This window comes from Ceratotherium simum, chromosome 12 (genome assembly GCF_057802395.1).
Source record: "Ceratotherium simum simum isolate JZ-2026a chromosome 12, ASM5780239v1, whole genome shotgun sequence".
In the NCBI taxonomy this organism is placed as follows: domain Eukaryota; kingdom Metazoa; phylum Chordata; class Mammalia; order Perissodactyla; family Rhinocerotidae; genus Ceratotherium; species Ceratotherium simum.
In genome coordinates, this window is record NC_141911.1 from 53822730 (window position 1) to 53845417 (window position 22688).

A 22688-nucleotide genomic window follows, 5' to 3' on the forward strand; every position below is an offset into this window, starting at 1 on the left:
AGACGCAGCGGGCCGGGACCGGAGCACCTCTAGCACAGCCAGGGAGGCGCGCGCCCCCAGAGCCGGTAACTGCTCGCGGGGGCGGAGGCGGGGGCGTGGAGGGGGCGGCCCGAGGAGCCGGGGCGGGGCCTCCCGGAGGAGCGTGACGTGGCTACTCACCGGCTCCTGCCCTCGCCAGGCCGCCGCCCGCGGTGGTTGACTGACGAGCCCGCCCGATGCCGCCCTGCCGAAGGGCCAGCCCCGCCCCAGGGGCCAGCCGACGGGGAGGGAGGGCGAACAGGACGATGCCCGGGGCGCGCCCCCGGCCTCTGTGACTCGCGGCGGCGAGGGGCGGGGCAGGCCACGCACGTGGCGCCGGCGAAGGGGCGGTCGCTTTGCCCCCGGCCCTGAAGCGGAGTTGACCCGAGGCGAGGTGGGGTAGGCTCTGCAGCCGACACTGGGCGTTTCCCGAAGGGGCCGGGGTCCTGGACCGGGCCGCCTCGCCCGGTGAAAAAGTTTCCACCTGGCGCTTTGGGGGCACCGCGGTCACCTGTAATCTTTGAGTCACGTCCAAAGTGAGAACTGTGTAATCTGTAGGTAACTTTATGAAGCCTTTGCCCAGTTGGTTTAGTGCACTGCCCCGGCTCTGTTCCCACCCACGAACTGAAATAGTTTTAAAGTGCTCTTGAGTAAAACAAATAGTTAATATTTCGCCAGCTTTTTAAAAATTATTACCTGTTCTTTTAATTTGTAGAGGTAACACTTGCTTACAAATTAACCGTGTTCCAAATATTTTTTCCTGGAATGGATATATGTTAAAAAGTGCAAATGTTTTGGTTTTAAAAATTTGATAACAGCTTTCTACTTGGCACTCAAATTCAATGAATGATAATGTTGGTTCCATGTTCGTGTGTTAATGAGTTAATAATGTTCTTGTTCCGGTGCATGGTTGCTCAAAATGCGTTCAGACTGGTGAAAATATTTTTGGGGGAGGGATCTCTCATCCTAAATATCTGTATCCGCCATTTGTATGGATTTGGTAAGGGGTCCCTCGTGGCATCCTTTAGGGCTGCCAAACTAAGCAGAAAATTTGTTCAGGACTCCCCTCCCATGAGTCTCACCTAAATTATATTAAACTCGAGATTAATATTTTTCTGTTTACTCAAAAGTTGTTTGTTGTTGTTTTGTGAAGTCGGCTCCTGTTCCTGGCAACCCTATGAATGAGTGATATCCACAGTGTCCTGTCCTCAACCGCCTTACTCAGCTTCTATAGACTCCTGCCTATGGCTTCCGTTATGGAGTCAATCCCTCTCATGTTTGGTCTTCCTCTTTTCCTGCTGCCTTCTACTTTTCTTAGCATGTTTGTCTTTTCCCAAGAATCCTGACTTCTCATGATGTGCCCAAATTGAGACAACCTCAGTTTTATCGTTTTTCCCAGCGATAGTTCAGGCTTAATTTGCTCCAGGACCCACTTGTTCATCTTTCTGGCAGTCCCAGGTATCCTTGGAGAGCTCTGCAACACCATATTTCAGTCAAATGCATCATTTTTTTTCCTGTCAGCCTTCTTCACCGTCTAGCTTTCACACTCGTGCATAATAATTGGGAATGGGAGAGTGTGAATAATCTTGGCCTCAGGCTCTAATGATACTGCCTTAAGCTGGATCTTTCCTAGTTCCTTCATTGCTGCCCCTCCAAGTCTCAGTTTTCTCTTGATTTCTTGGCTATAGTCTCCATTTAAATTGATGAGTGAACTAAAGTAAACAAAATCTTTAAACAATTTCAGTATCTTCCTTGTCTACACTTTGTCTACAAAGTGCACAGATTGTCTACAAAACCATATCAACAAATTCACACTCGGTATGACTCAGGGAGAACATTCTATTTTACCATCTGTTTAAATACTTGTGGATTAAAGACTGATTCAGTTGAGAAAAAGGTTATGTGGAATGGCTCTCCGAAGTTAAGATCCATATAAGCTACCTAACCATGGTTGGTGATTCTGTTTGTTGCTGGTTTTTTTTTTAAAGTGACACTTCATTATTAAAGTTGTGTAAGTTCTTCAGTAGTAGTGATTTTTGTCTTCTGATGTTCAAATGCAGTCCTGCGTTGGCACTTTCTTCTTTTACTTTCATCAGAAGTCCTTTCAAGTCATTCCTGCTTTCTGCCAGTGAGATGGTATCATCTGTATATCTTAGGTGGTTGATATTTCTGCCACCAATTTTCACTCCATCTGAGTCTAGGCTAATTTTTCGTATGATATGTTCTGTACACAGATTAAACAGATGAGATAAAATTCACCCTTATCTGACACCTTTGCCTGTAGGAAACCATTCTGTCTCTTCATATTCTGTCCTGACAGTGGCTTCTTGTCCATGAAACAGGTTATGCATCAGGACAATCAAGTGCTGAGTCACGCCCATTTCTTTCAGAACAGCTTTTCATGATCCACACAAAGGCTTTACTTTAGTAGTACTAGGCATAAATTCTTTATTTTCCTGAGGCTAATAAACTTTTCATACATTAGAACAGCTATAAACAATAAGGCCTTTTTTATTTTCCATATCACTAATTTCCAATTTACCTGACCCTAAGCAACTGCCTGAACCTGTTTCCAGTTAAATAGGGATTATACTTCCACCTGTGTTCCCAGAGAGGCTCCATCTTTACTAGCTCCGTTATTGGTGAAGCTTTGTGTTTTTAACTACCAACTATCTGCTCTTGCTGTTATAATCAGCCTTTTGGAGTCCTGCCAGGTAATGCTTGACTCTCTTTTACAAAAGCTTATCAACAAATTCACCCTCGATATGACTCAGCGAGAACATTCTATTTTACCATCTATTTAAATACTTGTTGATTCAAGACTGATTCACTTGAGGAAAAGGTTATGTGGAATGGCTCTCTGAAGTTAGATTCAAATAAGCTATCTAACCATGGTTGGTGATTTTGTTTGTTGCTGTTTTTCTTTTTAAGTGAAAAATTATAAAGGTGCTTAATTGAGACACAGGAGGACTTTCTTGGAAATAGGGAGAGAAGAACTGGAGGGAGAGTGCTTGAAGGGAGAGAACTGGAGGGTAAATATGTCCTCAAAAGGTCTCTGAAGAACTCAATAGTAGGTGTTTGGGATCTTCACTGTAGTACAGTGCTACTAATAGTCAGTGAAGGGAGTTGGCTATTTGTTGACCCTCTTTTAAACACACATTAATAACTACTGCTTCCACATGACTGCCTCTTGGAAACAACTTCACCCATCTTCTGTTTGCCCTTCCATATCTGCTCTCCACCTTTTTCCTGCTCTTGTGCCAAGGAGGGCTAACCTGTCTACATTGTACCAATAGATTCCCTTGCCCTCCCTGGTATCTTGATGGGTTCAGGCAGTGGGAAGTATCTGTAGGAGATCAGAGGCCAGAAGACAGTGAGGTCATAGTCCTTATTCCCCAAGCTAGGTCACCAAGGGTTGCCTGCAGAGCCCTCTCTGTACAGTTAATCTTTCCAATCCTTCCCTTTGCCCCTTCGGGCCTAGGAGTCATAACTGCCTGTCCTTGGAGTACTGCATTAGCCCTTGTTGGTTTCCCTTACTCTTGCCTGCCCCTCTGTAAACGGCCATTTTAATAACTCTCTTCAAATCATGCAGTTTGAGCTTTCCATCTGATTTTTTTTTTTTCCCTTTTCCCTTTTCTTTTTGTGAGGAAGATCAGCCCTGAGCTAACATCCATGCCAATCCTCCTCTTTTTGCTGAGGAAGACCGGCCCTGAGCTAACATCTATTGCCAATCCTCCTCCTTTTTTTTCCCGTTTTTTCCCTCCCCAAAGCCCCAGTAGATAGTTGTATGTCATAGTTGCACATCCTTCTAGTTGCTGTATGTGGGATGCGGCCTCAGCATGGCTGGAGAAGCGGTGCATGGGTGCGCGCCCGGGATCCGAATCCGGGCCTCTAGTAGTGGAGCACGTGCACTTAACCGCTAAGCCACGGGGCCGGCCTCTCCATCTGATTTTTGATGGGACCCTGACTGACCTAATTTGCCATTGCTGAACCTCCATTACGTTAAGTCATTTGGCCTCTGCTGCTAGTTGCCAGATCCTTCCTCTGCTTCTTAGTTCAAAATCAAGGACCAAAGACTGATTGTCTCATTTTTTTTTTTTTTAGCCAGATCACACAAGTTATTATCCATCCTATAGATTATTTGCCCTTGGGTAGCGTCCCCATCTAGTCTGGAGGAATAATTTATTTGGTTCGAAACACTCCCATCAAGGCAGTGGGTGGGAGAGCCAGTTATCAGTAGGAATGTGACAGAGGTACATCCTTTAACCAGGTTTTCTTCCCTTTTCCTTATCTTAGTGAATGGCAACACCTTCCAGTCCATATAACCTAGGAGTCATCCTTTTACACACCCCTTTCCCTCACCCTCCATAATCCATTCATTTACCAATATTTCTCAAGCATCTACCAGGCAGTGTTCTAGGGACTCACCAAAGGCAGTCAATTGTACCTCCTAAGTGTCTATCAAGTCCTGCTTTCTTCACTGTCACCACCCTACTCTAGGCTACCATCATGCTTCTAGAGTACTGTTACAGCCTCTTTTTTTTTTTTTTTTGTGAGGAAGATTAGCCCTGAGCTAACATCCACGCTAAGCCTCCTCTTTTTGCTGAGGAAGACCGGCTCTGAGCTAACATCTATTGCCAATCCTCCTCCTTTTTTTTGTTTCCCCAAAGCCCCAGTAGATAGTTGTATGTCATAGTTGCACATCCTTGTAGTTGCTGTACGTGGGATGCGGCCTCAGCATGGCTAGAGAAGCGGTGCATCAGTGCGCGCCCGGGATCCGAATCCGGGCCGCTAGTATCAGAGCGTGCGCACTTAACCGCTAAGCCATGGGGCCAGCCCCTGTTACAGCCTCTTGATTGGCCTCTCTGCCCACACTTAGACCTATTTGATAAAATTGTTGTGAGGATTACATGAGATATGTGTAAAATGCTTACCAAAGCTTTTAGCTCAGTAATACTACTTATTTTTATTGCTTTTAAATCCATAGACTTAACCAGGATAAATGACCTTAAGTTTGCTAAACTACTGAGGTCAGAAGTCTGATTTTTTTTTTTTTTGTAATGATAGGGTGATCTTTTCAAAGAAGGGAGAATGGTTCTCTAGGCCCTCAGAAGTTATGAAATACCTAAAGTAATCATCCTTATACAAACTTGATAATCACATTGTTAAAATGAGCCTTTAAAAGATGAATCTTGTTTTTCTTGTTTACAGTATGCTAATGTATCATCAGATGATTGAGCCCACTCCTTTTCACCTTCCCCCTGGTGTCTCAGGAAATTAACGTCCCATGAGAACATCAAGATCTTTGTTTTTATTACCAGTGCAGTTTAGGTTCAGGCTGGCAAACACCCAATGTGCAATTAGCTGTACTGTATGCTAGACAAGTCTCCAAGAATTCATTAGATACAATCTATTTCAAAGTCCTGCAGTCCAAGCAGAAGATAAAACTGAACCCAGAGATTTTTTTAACTTATAAAATAACGACATTTAAAAAGACCAATTTTTTAACTGGATATACTGAACGATCGTTACCTCTAATTCCCAGAGCCTTAGGCCCTGTTTCTCATGATAATAGCTTTAATTATGAGCTAAATGCTAGGATAAGTACTAAATACTTCCAGTTATCTCTAACCTTCCAGACAATGTCAGTGCTAATGTGTGTTTGAAAGGTTTTGCACCTTCCCTTCTATAGATAAAACTGACATATTCAATCTTAGATAAAGTGAGAATAAAAGCACCTTTGGAAAATTTTGCTCTTTTCTTTACTTATCTCTATCATCCAAATAGGTAAAAACACTGTGCTCCCTATGCAAACATATTTCCAAAACAAGTCTAGGCTACCTTTCAACCAGATTGCTATTCCTAAGGAGGTAGCTCTCTTTACCTTTAGATAGGTTTTAATAGGCCAGCTTAACAGACGTAGTGTAGCGGGGGCTAGCCCTGTGGCACAGGTAGTTAAGTGCTCGTGCTCCACTTTGGTGGCCCAGGGTTCGCAGGTTCGGATCCAGGGTGCGCACTGATGCATCACTTGTCTAAGCCATGCTGTGGCAGTGTCCCATATAAAATAGAGGAAGATGGGCACAGATGTTAGCACAGGGCCAATCTTCCTCAGCAAAAAAGAGGAGGATTGGCATCAGATGTTAGCTCAGGTCTAGTCCTCCTGACAAAAAAAGAAAAAAAAATTTACATATTATGGGTCAGCCCGGTGGCTCAGCGGTTAAGTGTGCGCGCTCCAGGTCGGTGGCCCAAGGGTTCGCAGGTTCGGATCCTGGGCGTGCACCAACACACCACTTTTCAAGCCAAGCTGTGGTGGCGTCCCATATAAAGTAGAGGGAGATGGGCACAGATGTTAGCCCAGGGCCAATCTTCCTTGGCAAAAAGAGGAGGATTGGCATTGGATGTTAGCTCAGGGCTAGTTTTCCTCACACACACAAAAAAAAACAACACAGAAGTATGAACTCTCAAAAGTTTAAGTGTCTTGCCTAAGAACTCTCAGCCAATAATAGCTAGGACTGATCTTCAAAACTGTCTGCCTCTCCTGCCACACTATTTAGTCTTTTATTTTTTTTTTACAATAATAATATATTTATTTGTGTTTTAATAACACAAATAATAGTAAGTAATATTTAATCTCTTTTAAAAATACACTAAAAATAAACTATAAGTTCAAGGAAGCATCACTTTTTCTCTTCTAGTTTTCAAAGAACAGAGATTTTCAAACAATAGCATATTGAACCTTTCTGAATTCTTCATACTATTCAGTTATATTTAATATTAGTATAGTCTTATGAAAACTGGCACAACATAAATGAGATCTTTAAATTCAAGTTCAGATGAGCTTCAATGGTTAACATCAGAAAAATAAACTTTATAAAGAAATTGTGGAAAAGTGTTCATAAACTTCTTAATACTTATCATTGCTTATGTAGGGGAGGAAGACAAATCCTCTACCCTCTGGGTGCTTCTGGCTGGGATACAAATTAAATTGACATGAGACAGAATAACAACAGAAGATCAAACAAAGCTTTATAACATGTATACATAGAAGAGACTCAGGAAAACTGAGCAACTAGCCAAAATGGCAAGGGCTCTCGTCTTAAATACCATCTTCAGCTAAAGACAAAGGAGGATGTGGGGTGGGGGGGGAGTCAGTTGTGGGAGATTACCAGAAAAGCACAGTAAACAAGAGTAAGGTTATTATGCAGATTTAAGTCCTTGCCTTCTTCACTGATAAGAGTTTCTAAAGATAAGATCATCCCCCCTTCTTCCTGGTACAGAGAGCGGGATACCTTTACAGATGGAGATTTCCCTTATGAATGTAAATGTCTCTTACAAAGGGTAAATTCTACTTTTCAGAGCTTCTCCCATGTCTGCAGTTTTTAAAAGTAGTAATCCTCATTAGTCCAAAATAATCCTCATGCCAAAGAGACACATTTTGGGGTGGCCAATTCTGATCCCCTCCCACTTATTTTAATCAATTAATAAATATTCACGGAGTGCTTACTGTGGCCAGTAACTGGGCTAGACCCTGAGGATACACTGGTGAACTGGGCAGTTCAGGAACTTACAGAGAGGCAGAATGCATAGTGCAGTGGCTTTCACACCTGATGCCTTGATATTTATGTATAACTGAACCAAAAGTTTCACAAACCAGTACTTATCCTTACTAACTGAATACATTCTTATGTGATCTATTCTGTTCCATTTTACTTTGTGTGTGTGTGTGTGTGAGGGAGATCAGCCCTGAGCTGATGCCACTTCTCCTCTTTTTGCCAAGGAAGATTGGCCCTGGACTAACATCCGTGCCCATCTTCCTCTACTTTATATGGGACGCCACCACAGCTTGGCTTGAAAAGTGGTGTGTCGGTGCGCGCCCGGGATCCGAACCTGCGAACCCTCGGGCCGCCAAAGCGGAGCGCACCCACTTAACCGCTACACCACCAGGCCAGCCCCCCATTTTACTTTTTATAAAAGATCTAAATTTCTTTTTTTTCCTAAATTAATTTCTTGAGACAGGTACAGATTATGACCTACAGTTAAAAAAAAATGACAGTGGTTATGTCACCGACTAATTGCCCCAAGGAACTCAAGCGTGGCTTCCAAAGAATTTAACTGTTTTTCCAAATTGTTTTTTTTTCCTTTTGTTATGTTAAGGAGATGCAACCACTAACCACTCTGAACCAGACCAAGCCTCACCACAAGAGCTACGCCCATGACCTTTGCCTTGTTTTTAATGGTAAGATCTCTCCAGGAGGAGCTCATGCCTTATAACCAAAACCTGCAGAGTATGTGGAAGTATGTTTTCAAACTGAGCCTGCACAAGTGAATACCCACCACTCCCTTTTGAATATTCATTCCCCATCCAAAATAAAAGGCCCCTGCTTCCCTTTGTTCCAGGAGAGCCATGACTTTGGAAATGATTCCTTGTGGGCTCCTATTTGCTGCAAATATACTTTACTTTGTGTGACAACTACTTCTGGTGGAGAGCCTGATTTAGCTTGCCAGGAGGTGAACCCACTTTGGTTTTGGTAACAGTTAAACTGAAACTAGATTATCTGAATTCAAATACCAGCAATGCCACTTCCCAACAGTGAAACTGAGGGCAAATTACTTAACTTCTCTGTGATTTAGTTTCTCCACCTGTTAAACGTGAATAATAATTGTACCTACTTTGTATGGTTGTTGTGAGGACTAAAATGGTTAATTTAGGGGCCTGCCTGGTGGCATAGTGGTTAAGTTCGCAGGTTCAGATCCTGGGCATGGGCCTATGCACTGCTCATCAAGCCACGCTCTGGCAGGTGTCCCACATAAAGCAGAGGAAGATGGGCACAGATGTTAGCCCCGGGCCAATCTTCCTCAGCAAAAAAGAGGAGGATTGGCAACAGGTGTTAGCTCAGGGCTACACTTCCTCACACACAAAAAAAAGTGTTAATTTATTATTATTTTTTTTTTTTTTTTTTTTTTTTATTTTTTGCCCCCAAAGCCCCAGTAGATAGTTGTATGTCACAGCTGCACATCCTTCTAGTTGCTGTATGTGGGACTCGGCCTCAGGATGGACAGAGAAGTGGTGCCTCGATGCGCACCCGGGATCCAAACCCGGGCCGCCAGCATCGCAGCGCGCGCACTTAACCACCAAGCCACAGGGCCGGCCCTGTTAATTTATTTAAAATTCACAAAGAAGTGCCTGGGAAATAGTAAGGGACAATAACTGTAAGCCATTGTTATTGTTATTGTTATTATTACTATTTTATTTTATTAGAGACAGACAAAACGCAAACAAACTCAATAATTACAGATTGTTGATAAGTGTTATGAAGAAAACAAATTAAGGAGGTAAAATTTAAACTGAGAATTAAAGAATGAGAAGGAACAGGCTATGTGACAAGTATTCCCTTAAGATGAAAGGGGCTTGGTGTTAAGGATCAAAAGATGAGTGAAGCCAGAGTGTAGTTACCAAGGCCTGGTAAGAGTGTAGCTAGCAGGTAATAAACAAAGCATAGTTAGAGATGAGGTTGGAGAGAGAGCCTACGGCAGACATGCCGGGGTTTCTAGATTGTGGCAGAGTTTTAATTTTATTCTCATAGCAATCAGAAGCCACTGAAAAGTTTTAATAATTAATACCCCTGTTGCTGCAATATAAAGAATGAAGGGGAGTGGACAGTGAAAAAATCCAAAATATGAAAAACAAAGAAGTTGTTGTGGTAGTCCAGGAGTGGTGATGATGGTCTGGACTCAAGTAGTGGCAGTTCGTGTGACAATTGAGTGGCTTAAGATTCATCTTGGAAATTAACAGGACTTGTTGATCGAATAGATGTGTGAAGTAAGATAAAGAAAATCAAGTTCTAAATTTCTGTCTAGAATAACTGAGAGATAGGGGTTGAGATAGGGGTGTGGGTATAGGATCTTTGCCCCATCTTGGTATTCTTAGTATGTAATTAAGTAGGAGACAAATTCAAGAATTAACTGTAGATGGCACACCCTGAGTGTAAAATCAGGGAGAATCAAAATATAAGGAATAAACATATGAAAATCATGTTCAACCTCACTAGAAATCAGGGAAATGCAAATTAAAACCACAATGTGAAAACACTGTAACCCACCAGAATGACTAAAAAAAGCCTGACACTACCAATATTGTTGATGAGGATGGAGATTAATGGGAACTGTTATACATTAGTAGTACAATCATTTTGGAAAACTGTTTGGCAGTATTTACTATAGTTGAACATAAACATCTATCTGACCCAGCCATTTTAATCCTAGGTAGATACCTAAAAATAATGTGTGCACAAGTGCACTAAAAGACATGAACAAAATCTTCATAGCAGCATTCTTTATAATAACCGTTAACTGGAAATAACCCAAAAGTCCATCAACAATAGAATATATAAATACTGGCATAGTTCTACAGTGAAATACTATACAGCTTTGAAAAATGAAGAAGCTACAGCTGCGAGCAATAATATGATGACTATCATAAAAAGTTAAACTGTTAAAAAAGATGGTGGACACAAACCAATACACTGTGATCTATATAAATTTAAGTTTACATAAAGCTCAAAAAGAGCAAAATTTATGGCATTAAGTCAGGATAATAGTTACCCTTGTGAAGAATGGGGGAGCTAAGAAAAAAAATATGAGGAATATGATTAATTATTCTTGGTAAATGACTCAAGAGATTGCCTGTGAATGCTCAGAGGGTCATAACGGTTTGCTTATGTTCGAATAGTTGCTCTGTGTATGTACTCAGTTTTCTCATCTATAAAATGGAGATAATAATGATACCTACCTTATAAAGTTGTTATGAAAATTAGAAGAGTTAATATATATAAAGTGCTTGATATACTGCCTAGCCTGTGATGTTAAAAACTATTAAAATGTTAGCTATTATTGTTACTACAGGTATGTGGTGATAGAGAGGAGATAGTGTTTTAAGAAATTTAATTGACCAGGGATATCATATATATTAATATATTGCTAGTATTTTGCTGAGGAAGATTCTCCCTGAGCTAACATCCACTGCCAATCTTCCTCTTTTTGTATGTGAGCCACCACCACAGAATGGCCACTGACAGACAAGTGGTGTAGGTCCACACCCAGGAACCAAACCCCGGGCCGCCGAACTTAACCACTAGGCCACCAGGGCTGGCTGATATTGCTAGTATTTTCTTGAAATGAGAGTGCCTTGTCTCCTGAACTTGAACATCTTGTCAAAGTGCTGATGGATGTATCTGTCCATCATAGATAAAGTACACAAACAAGAAGATACCTACTAACTCCCTTTGCTTTCAATTCTATGATGGCCAAACCTGGCTTCCCCTCAAGACTTGCCTATAGAGAAGGGATATGTAGATCAGTGGAGAGCAGAGTCTAATTTATTTAATATAATATTATTCATTGAAAAGTAATAATTTATATTTGAGATTTAATGCATCAATTTCTGTAAATTCATCTTTGAAAGCGGATCTATTATTTTATTTTTTTCTTTTAGTTTTCAAACACAAACAGACAGAGAGAATAATATAATGACCTCTCATCTACCCATCATCCAACTTTAACAATTAACCACATTTTGCCATTTTTGTTTCATTTATATACACCCCTGTATTCATTTTCTATTGTGGCCATAACAAATGACCACAAATTTAGTGTCTTTAAACAAGAAATTTATTATCTTACAGTTCTGTAGGTCAGAAGTCCAACATGGGTCTCACTAGGCTATAATCAGGTGTTGTCAGGGTTGCATTCCTTTATGTAGGCTCTGGGAGGGGGAATCCATTTCCTTGCTTTTTCTAGCTTTTAGAGGCTGCCCACATTCCTTGGCTTTGGGGTCCCTTCCTCCATCTTCAAAGCCAGCAATGATGGGTTGAGTCCTTCTCACATCACATCTCTCTGACCTCCTCTATAATCAAATCTCCCTTTGCCTCTCTCTTCCACTTTTAAGGACTCCTGATTGGATTGGGCCCATCTGTATAATCCAGGATAATCTACCCATCTCAAGATCCTTAATGTAATCACATCTGCAAAATCCCTTTGCCACATATGGTAATATATTCACAGGTTCCAAGGATTAGAACATCTTTATGGGACTGGGACCGTTATTCTTCCTACTGCAACTTCTAGACACACACGCACACACATTGTTGTTTTTTGTTTTTTCCTAGAATATTTTAAGGTAAATCTCAGACATTGTAAATTTTTGCATATAAATACTTCAGTATATATCTCTATTTCTTTTCTTTGTCTTCAGTCCAGCTTCTGGCTCCATACTCAATCATATCATTAAAATCACCAATGACCTACATGTTAATAAGTCCACTGGATAATTTTTGGTCTTCATCTTTTTTTTTCTCTCAGCTTTATTTCTCAGAATTAAGTTCTCAATGATAGCTAATAGTTATCACTTACATATATTCTAGACACTATTCTAAGTGCTTTGCATGTCTTAACTCATTTAACTCTCAAAACAACCTTATAAAATAGAGATGATTATTGCCTCAGAGGAAACTGAGACAAAGTGGATAAATGGCTTGCTCAGGATCATACAGTTAGAAAGTTGCCAGAGCAAAGATTTGAGCCCAAGCAATCCAGCTCCATAGTCCTCCATACATACTCTTAACCACTGTACTATACTATACCGCCTTTCTTTCTCCTTGAACTTGCTCAGTAATACTAAAAAATAGCTTGTGGCGATTTATTTTTTTAAATCCAATTAATGTATGCATATGGTAAAATGGGTACAATATTGTTTATAGTGTTTATCATGAAAAAGAAGTTCTATCTCACTGAGTCCTAATCCCCAAAGTCACCATCTTTCAGCTTTTGAGCTGCCACTGTAAAACTTGAGGATTTAGCACACCTACATGAGCCCACCCTCAGTTCTTCTCCCTATTTTTGATATTTGTAGTTTTTCTATTATTTGCTTTAAATAACATATTTGTACTTACTGTTCCATCAATTTTGGATAGAATCCTTATATCCTCACTCTGTAAAATGGGAATATATCACCTTACCCTTTGTTCTATCTTCCAATTTTTGTTTTTCTTTATTTTAACATTTTAACCTTCTTTATTGTGAAATTTGGCAGACACATAAACGTGCCCCCCAAAAATCAAAACCCACAAATATACCAATTAATAGATAAAGTAAACAACCATGTAATGGCTACCATGGTCAAGAATTAGAACCCTCACGTGTCCCTTCCCATTCACAACACTTTCTTCCCCTTAAGGGTAAGCAAAGTAACCATTTCCTTGCTTTTCTTTATGGTTTATCACCTAAGTATGGATCCCGTAGATTTGCCTATTTTTTAAACTATATGTAAATGAAGTCATACTCCAAGTATTCTTTTCTGTCTTCTTTCATTCATTATTATGTTCTTAAGAGGCATACAAGTTGCTGAGAGTAGCTGTAGGTCATTCATTTTATTGCAGTATGTGTATTCCATTGTATGACTATACTACAATTTTTTATCCATTCTATTGCTGATAGACATTTGGGTTGTTTCCAATTTGGAGCTATTATAAACATTGCTGTTAGGAACATTTTTCTTTTCTGGTATGCATGTGTCAGTTTCTCTAGGGTATCATTTTAAGAATAGAATTTCTGAGTCATAGGTTATGCATATCTTCTAGATATTGCCAAACCATTTTCCAAACTCTCATATCAATTTACACTCCCACTGGCAGTGTTTGAGAGTTCACCACATCCTGGACAGCATTTCTCCTTTCATTTACATTGTCAAGAGTGATCATTTATATTCCATTGTATAACCATAATGCACTTCTTTATGGATTGTTCATAGATTGGTTCTAAAATTTAAGAATCCATAAACAGCTTTATATTATTTTATGAGTTTGTAGCTATTCCTCACTGCAGAATAATGTTGTGTGCTAGGATTGTGTTTCCTTCTCTGTGGTTTCATGTCATGATCCCCTAGAGACAAGATCAAATGGATTCATGTCTTATACTTCATCAGTAAAGATAATCAGCAAATTCCAACTACACTTTAGTTAGATTCATATACATATATATACATAAACTCATATATCTATATGTGTGTGTGTTTTGATTTTTCTGGTACAGTTTTTGTTTTTCCATGGGTTCCTGATTATTCCTCTTTCCCCTGCTTCCATGATACTGCATTCTCACTGTTTTCCTCTTGCCTTTCCAGCTGCTTCTTAGCCTACCTCTTCAATTCTTCTTTGCCTAAACAGTCATTGGTGGAGGTGCCGAAGGCTATGTCTTAGCAAATTTTCAAAGTGTGCTCCATAAACCACTAGGGTCTTGGACACCCTTTCAAGGAGTCTACGATGTCAAAAGTATTTTCATCATCATATTAAGACACTATTTGCCTTTTTCCCTGTGTTAACATTTGCATTGATAAATTTGCATTGCACAAAAGCAGTAGTGGATAAATCTGTTGGCGACTTGGCATGAACCAAGACAGTGGCACCAAATTTTACTAGCAGTCATTGTGGGCCGGCCCCGTGGCTTAGCGGTTAAGTGCACGTGCTCCGATGCTGGCGGCCCGGGTTTGGATCCCGGGCGCGCACCAACGCACCGCTTCTCCGGCCATGCTGAGGCCGCATCCCACATGCAGCAACTAGAAGGATGTGCGGCTATGACATACAACTATCTACTGGGGCTTTGGGGGAAAAAAATAAATAAATAAATAAATTATAAAAAAAAATTTTACTAGCAGTCATTGTATTCTTGACTGTCACACAGTCACAGTTAAAAAAAAATTGCAAGCTTCACTGAAGAATGTCCTTGATAGAGCAGTAAAAAGTATTACTTTGATTAAAGCTTAACATTGCAAGTGCATATCTTTTTAATATTGTGTGTGATGAAATAGGAAGTATACTTAAATCATTTCTGCTAAAGTGTGATGGTTGTGTTGAGGAAAAGCACTAAGATTGTTTGAGTTGTAAGCAGACTAGCTGCTTTTTTTAGGGAACCCATTTGTAATTGAAAAAACTCCTGACAACAAACTAGATTTATTCACGCTTAGGTTATTTGGCAGACATTTTCTCAAAAATGAATGAAGTGAGCCTGTCATGTCAATGGAAGCAATTGACAGTATTAGTTACCAGTGTTAAAATTCAAGCTATCAAGGGAAAATTAGAAGTTTAGAAAACTTGTAACTAACACCATGAGCTCAACAACTTCCTAGTGCTTGAAGACTTTTTCTGATGAGATCAGTAGCAATTTTAATGAATGTAATTTTTTGATGTGTAATGAAGTGTGTCAACATTGACTGGAAGGTCTGCATAACTCAGTGAGCCGATGTTGTTCAAATGACTAAAAATGTTACAGAATCATAGATTGGTAAGACAAAGGGTAAGAAAGATCATTGGCTTTCTTTTTTTGACTTAAAATGTTTTTACTATTATTACATGTTCCTTAAATATGAACAACCATATTTATCACTATATAATTGCTTGATTCCAAGGCAATCATAAGCACTAGTGAAAATATATTACTTAGAAAATGATTCATGGTTATGGTTTATCTGGATCAGGACTTGGCAAACCCTGGCCTGTAGGCCAAATCCTCTCCAACACATATTTTTATACAGGTGAAAGCTAGGAATGGTTTTTACATGTTTTAATGGTTAAAAGTAAAAAGAAGGGGCCAGCCTGGTGGCGTAGTGGTTAAGATCGTGTGCTCTGCTTCAGCGGTCAGGGTTTGCAAGTTCGGATCCCGGGCACAGACCCATGCACCGGTCATCAAGCCATGCTGTGGCAGGCGTCCCACATACAAAATAGAGGAGGATAGGCACAGATGTTACCTCAGGGCCAATCTTCCTCAGCAAAAAAGAGGATGATTGGCAACAGATGTTAGCTCATGGCCAAGCTTCCTCACCAAAAAAAAAAAAAAAAGTAAAAAGAAGAAAAATATTTTGTGACACATAAAAGCTATATGAAATTTGAATTTCAGTTCCATAAATAAATTTTATTGGAACTCATGCTCATTCATTTACGTATTGTCTGTGGCTGCTTTCACACTACAATGGCAGAGTTGAGTAGTTGTGACAGAGACCATATGTGGTGCTGTCATCACTTTATACTGTTGCTAAAAGGCAAATATCAAGAGAAAAATCTAAGAGAATCCTATAAATGCCTTCCAAACGATGATGAATATGCTTCATTAAAAGCATTTGCTTATAAATTGATATCAGTTTTTGGCAGTACCTATCTGTGTGAAAAGACATTTTCAAAGTTGAAATATGTAAAATCTCGTTATAGATCAGCATTAACAGATGAGTATTTGGAACAGATTTTGATGATAGGTCTGAAGTGTTTTCTGACATCAACCACCAATTCACTAGTTCTCCGATTCTCCTACACCAACTGGCTGTCCAACCATTCACTTCAGTTCTGACACTAACTATCCAGAGTTAGTGTCAGACCTCACAAGTTAAAAGACTCAGTCCCACAAGTCTGCCCTCCCTTCAGACGTCAGCCCCAAATGGGATACCCAGGCCACCCACACTTTTGCCCAGCCAACTACAAATCAGAGGGCCCCCCACCACCCCAGGTTTGATAATTGCTAGAATGTCTCACAGAAGTCAGGGAAACACTTTATTTACATTTACTAGTTTATTATAAAGGATACAACTCAGGAACAGTCGGATGAAAGAGACGCACAGGGCAAGGTAGGGGGGAGGAGGGACTCAGAGCTTCCATGCCCTCCCGCACATGTCACCCTCCCAGTACCTTGATGTGTTCACCAACCCAGAAGCTCTCTGAATCCCACGGTTAAGGGGTTTTTCTGGAGGTTTCATCACTTAGGCATGATTGATTAAATCGTTGGCCATTGGTAATTAACTCAACCTCCAGCCTCTCTCCCCTATTGTACTGACTGCGCCATAAAAGCCAGCAAAGCAGTGTACTCATTGCTGAGGCACTCTGCAGGACCACCATGTATAACAGCCACCATGGGGGAGTCCACTATGACCCTGCAGAACTGGCTCTCAACTTGCTCACCGGTTTCAGAAAGAAAGGGAGATGTGGAGTGTGTGTGTGTGTGCATGAGTACGTGTAAAAACAGAACCATTTATATCAACTAACATGGGGTGACAGAGGCTCTTCTCAGAGTGTTTGACCCTAGAGGTCAGAAAAGAACTCCAGCAGAGGAGCAAAGGGCCGGGCCTAACAGGAAGGGCAGCTGCACAGAAGCTTGCCCCCTTTTCCTGAAGGATCTCTCAGGGCAACAAGCAAGGCTATGACCAGGCCACCAGTCTGGCCTCAGGTCATCTGTGGAAAAGAAAAATGTGCACCCAGGCTGGGGCTGCACTGCCACCTGGATCCTTGCTTGTCAGTGCTGGCTTTGCCACTGAACCAACTCTCTCTCAGGAACTGGAAATGTGTGAGCTTTCTAGACAGAAAACAGGAGGACGTCTTTATAGGCACAACCCCAAGCCAATAGCACTTCTGCTGCCGGAACTCAGCCTTCCGAGGAAATGTCTCAATTGCTACCTTCGAAACCTGCCCCGGAGAGGGATTTCTTTCCTACCGATCCTCGTTCGCTAGAAAAGTGACAAACCTGAGCTGGATGGGATATAAGTTACAGGGGGCACGAGCCTCCGTGGCCCCGCTTATCGAGAGGAGTTGGAACGACTGGCTTCTGTGGTGGCGGCCCGGGAAACGGGATCTACTGCGCAGAGGCCTGTGCCTGGGGGAGCGCGACCTGCTCCTCATCAGTGGGGGTGACCTGCGCCACGTGGAGGTTGTGGCAGCATTCTCCTGGAGGGCAGAATCGCCTAGGGGCGGCTTAGGCCAGAGGGCCAGCACAGCGGTGGCCGTGATCCCTTGGCCGGCGATTTGTTCTCTGTGCATGAGCTTCAGGGCCTTCTCAGCTTCAACTGGATTCTCAGACTCCACGGGTGTGTGGCCTTTAGATAGATCGGGATGCTTGCTTTCTACAGGCAAGGCAATCATTTAAATTTCCCCGCAGGTGGAGAATATCTCCACGATGTGATCCCGCTCACATTACTGGTGAGCCTCCCAATTTGCAGTTGGGTGGGTTTAGGGGAAGGGCTCCGCCTTTTCCTTTTTCATCTCTTTTGGGTGGTTTGGATTGGGGCCAGGAACGCTGCCTGTTGTCATGTCTGCGCCCGAGAAAGAGGCGGAGGAGCTGCTGGAGCCGGAGCTGTGGGATGTGCTGGAACTTCCCCAGCGACTTGACGCCCAGGAGGAGCCCGAGCCGGTGCTGGTGCTGGTGCTGGAGTCTGGGCTGGAGGTGGAGCTGGACCAAGACCTGGTGCTGCTGCGACCACTGGAAGCGCTGTGCCTCTTTCGAGTTTTATCCCTGCCGCGATCCTTCCCGCTTGACTCCTTGGCAGCCCCTGTATCTTTAGAGCGATCCTTGGACTTCTCCCTTCTCACTTCTACTTCCTCTAGGAAATGATCCCTAATAGATTGCAATTTACACCTAACAGCAGGATCTTCCGCCCATGCGACCTCCTCCCACTCTCCTCAGCTGCTGAGTCTTACATAGTTTCAAACTACACCCTGGTACAGTGGAAAGAACACTGCACTTGGGATCATCCTGCAAACTTGAATGAAGCACCTGCTAGTTCTTGAAACTATGGCAGGCACTGCGGGCATAAAAAAATGGGTAGGATCTGCTTCTTTCACAGACTGGGTTTGGAGAGCATGGGGCACAGATAATTGACTATTTGAATGTAATAAGGGCTGTGAAAAAAGTAAGGACTGAATTACAGAAATACAAAATTAGTGTCCTTAGCCCAGGCTAAGGGGAATCTCCCTGGAGGATTGATACAGAAGGAGGGGAAGGGGAAGCGTTCTGGCTCTATCCGTCGACAGGGAGGGTCTCACCCACTACCGGAACTTCTTGCACCGTTTTTTCGTTTATAAAATAGGCATAGTAATTCTAGCCACTCTTGCCAACCCCATAAGCTTGTTATGATATAGCAGGATAAGAGGTGAAAATAATTTTTAAGTTGCAAAGCCCTAATAAACATGTTAATATTAGCATCCCTTTTTTTAAAACTTTGTTAATGTGAAATAATTTTAAGTTTATAGAAGAGTTGCAAAGATAGTATCAAGATTTCCCACATGACCTTCACTGAGCTACCCCTAAATCTTACATAATTATGGTACATTCGTGAAAACTAAGAAATCGACACTGGTACAACACTATTAACTGAACTATAGACTTTGTTCAGATTTCACCACTTTTTCCACTAACGTCTTTGTTCCAGGATGCAGAACAATGGTTTTTAGTGAATCAGAGAATGAGAAGTAGTTATTAATTAGGTTTCAGATTCCATATTGTAACTAACCTTTAAGAAACTATCCCTTGTACAGTTTGGGTGTAGTATCAAAGAAGAATATCCTGTTATCTGAAAAGGCTATTAAAATACTTTTCCCTTTTCCAACCAGATTTTCTTCACATACTTTAACCAGAACAACCTGTTGCAACAGATTAAATGCAGAAGCAGATATGACAGTCCAGCTGTCTTCTATTAAAGCTAGATATTAAAAAGATTTACAAAACTAAAATAATGCTACACTACTCACTGAAAAAAATTTTTTTCTGGTTTTGGAAAACAAAGTTATTTTTCATTAAAAATGTTATTTATGTTAACATTTGTGAGTTGAATTGTGTCTCCCAAAAAGATAAGTTTTAACTCCCAGTACCTGTGAAAGTGACCTTATTGAAAATAGGTCTTTGAGGATGTAATCAAGTTAAAATGAAGTCATACAGAATTAGAGTGGGCCCTAATCCAATGACTGCTGTCCTTATTTGTTGTTGTTGTGTTTTTTGCCGTTAAGTCCATTCCGAATCCTAGTGCCCCTGTGTACAGCAGAGTGGAACCTTGCCCCGTCTTTTTGCGCCATCGTCTCACCTTCTGGCACTGTATCAGACAATGCTCCACTGCTGTTCATAGGGTTTTCATGGCCAATTTTTATTCTGAAGTAGGTGGGCAGGTCCCTCTTCCTAGTCTGTCTTAGTCTGGAAGCTCCGCTGAAACCTGTCCACCAGGGGTGACGCTGCTGGTATTTGAAATACCATTGACATAGCTTTCAGCATCGCAGCAAAATGCAGCTGCCACAGTATGACAACTGACAGAGGAGTGGTGTGGTTCCCTGGCCAGGAAACAGACCTGGGCCACAGTGGTGAGACCACTGAAACTTAACCACAAGACCACCAGGGCTGGCTGGTGTCCTTACAAGGAGAGGGAAATTTGGACAGATACAGAAATGAGAATGCCATGAGAAGGGAGCAGGGACTGGAATGACGCATCTACAAGCCAAGGAACGCCAAGGGTTGCCTTCAACCCCCAGAAGCTAGGAGAGGGGCATGGAACAGCTCCTTCCCTAGAGCCTGCAGAGCGCGCATGGCTGTGTGGACACCTTGATTTCAGACTTCTAGCCTCCAGAACTGTGAGAGAATTTCTGTTGTTTAAAGCCATCCAGGGCTGGCCCCTTGGCTTAGCGGTTAAGTGCGCACGCTCCACCGTTGGCGGCCCGGGTTCGGATCCCGGGTGCGCACCGACGCACCGCTTCTCCGGCCATGCTGAGGTCGCGTCCCACATACAGCAACTAGAAGGATGTGCAACTATGATATACAACTATCTACTGGGGCTTTGGGGGGAAAAAATAAATAAAATTAAAGCCATCCAGTTTGTCGTACTTTTTCACAGCAGCCCTAGGAATCTTAATACAACATGTAATGGGTTTTATTATTGTTATTTTAAAATTAATAAATATTTAAAAATATTTTTTAGTTTTCATTTGTAAGGTGGTAATATTGATAAATATGATCCACATAAACAAAAGCTCCTTAGGGTCTTCAAGTTTTAAGAGTATAAAGGGTTCCTGAGACCAAAAAGTTTGAGAACCAGTGTTCTAGGTCCTCTTCCTTCCCTAAATTCCTCAAAATCTTCACCATGCCTATAATATCAGTTACCATATAAACACCAGTGATTGCAAGTTTTTATCTTCTGCTCAGACCTCTGCTCTGAGCCTCCAAATCACATATCCTACTGTCTATTTTTAGACATCTACAAATCTGTCTGTGCAAGACTAGACTCCAGATCCATCCTCTCACACTGGTCTTCTTCCAGGGTTCGCTATGTCTTGGCAAGGCACCACTCACTTATCCCCCATTCCAACCCATCACCAGTCTATCGTCTGAATATCTCTGGAATCCATCTGAATCTCTCCATATCCATTGCCATCATAACTTTAGCTATCATCTTCTCTCAGCTGGGCCACTTTGATCGCCTTCTAGGTGATCTCCTTGCATGGACTGCAGGCCCCCTACAATTAGTTCTTCTCACTGCAGCCAGAGTGAATGAACTTTTTAAAACACGTTAAATCATATTTAATCTCCCCCAACTCCACATATTCCCACCTGCACCACCTGAAAAAACCTTTAATGGCTTCCCATAGCTCTTTGCATAGAGATCAAAATCCTTAACCTAGCCTACAGGACCCTGCATGGCCTAGTTATAAGACTTATTAAAGTATTTTCAGGAACAAATTCCACTAAACAAATTTAATTCTTCGATCTGTTTTTCCATAGTGCAGTGAAGCCAGTTTCATTTTCATACTAATTTTTAACTAAAATAATTTTTTGGGATCAATTCCTTTCTTCTTAGTTTTATATTGTAAATTTTCTTTGAAGACCTTTATTTTGATGGATTTTCCTAGGTCAAATTTACAGTTCTATATTTTGTCAAGAAATTTCAATACATTCATAAATTTTTAATCAATGTCTCTTAGATGTTTGATTTTATTTTATGTTGATTAGTTATTCCTATAAAATCTGATTTTGCTGGGATGATTTGCACTATAAGTATTATCAAGAAAAGGTGATTCTTCATCCATGTATATTTTACCTTAGCAGTTATAGCCATCATCAGTTTTGTTTTCTCTTATTTCCACAAGTAATTTATTTACTGATGATTAGTATTTATCCTTAACTAATGAGCTGTCCCCTTCACATAGTTTAGGATTGCTCTATTATCAAAATCCTTTACAAGTCTCAAAATTCTTTCAATTCCTTGGGGGTACAAAGAACATTCTCAGGGTCATAACATTCTTCTTTGTAAATATATATCTTTTTTTCTAAGGTTCTTGTTAATATTATATAATATTACACAAGCAATTCTGCAACTTGCTTTTTTTATTTTAAAATATAGATTGGTATGTCATGGTTTTAGATAAGCTTTTAAAAACTAATACATCGGTTTATTTCTCTATTTTGTGCATTTTCCATTATATCTGAGTTTTACCTGTTATAGAAGATAGGCAGCTGAAAATAGGGCAGATCAGCTATATAGTGGAAAGGCTTTGCCACTTTTTAAATTTTTTATTTGCTGAGGAAGATTAGCCCTGAGCTAACAGCTGTTGCCAATCTTCCTTTTTTTTTTGTATGTGAGCCACCACCACAGCATGGCCACTGACAGATGAGTGGTGTGGGTCGGGGTCCAGGAACTGAACCCAGGCCGCTGAAGCAGAGCATGCCGAACTTAACTAGTAGGTCACCAGGGCTGAGCCTTTGCCACTTTTTTATAGGAGGAATGTTGATCAGAATTCCAGACTGTATGCTGAAATAATAACCACTTGAAGATATGCTTCATCTGCAACAAAGTTATCTTTTCCAGTTTGGCACAAGGTTTCAAGAACCAT

At 41.2% G+C, this 22688-nt stretch overlaps 1 pseudogene; it reads right to left on the bottom strand.

Annotated features, from left to right (window-relative positions):
* Nucleotides 1-151: 151 nt before the first annotated feature.
* Nucleotides 152-21161, bottom strand: LOC101387714 (uncharacterized; annotated as a pseudogene).
* Nucleotides 21162-22688: the final 1527 nt, after the last annotated feature.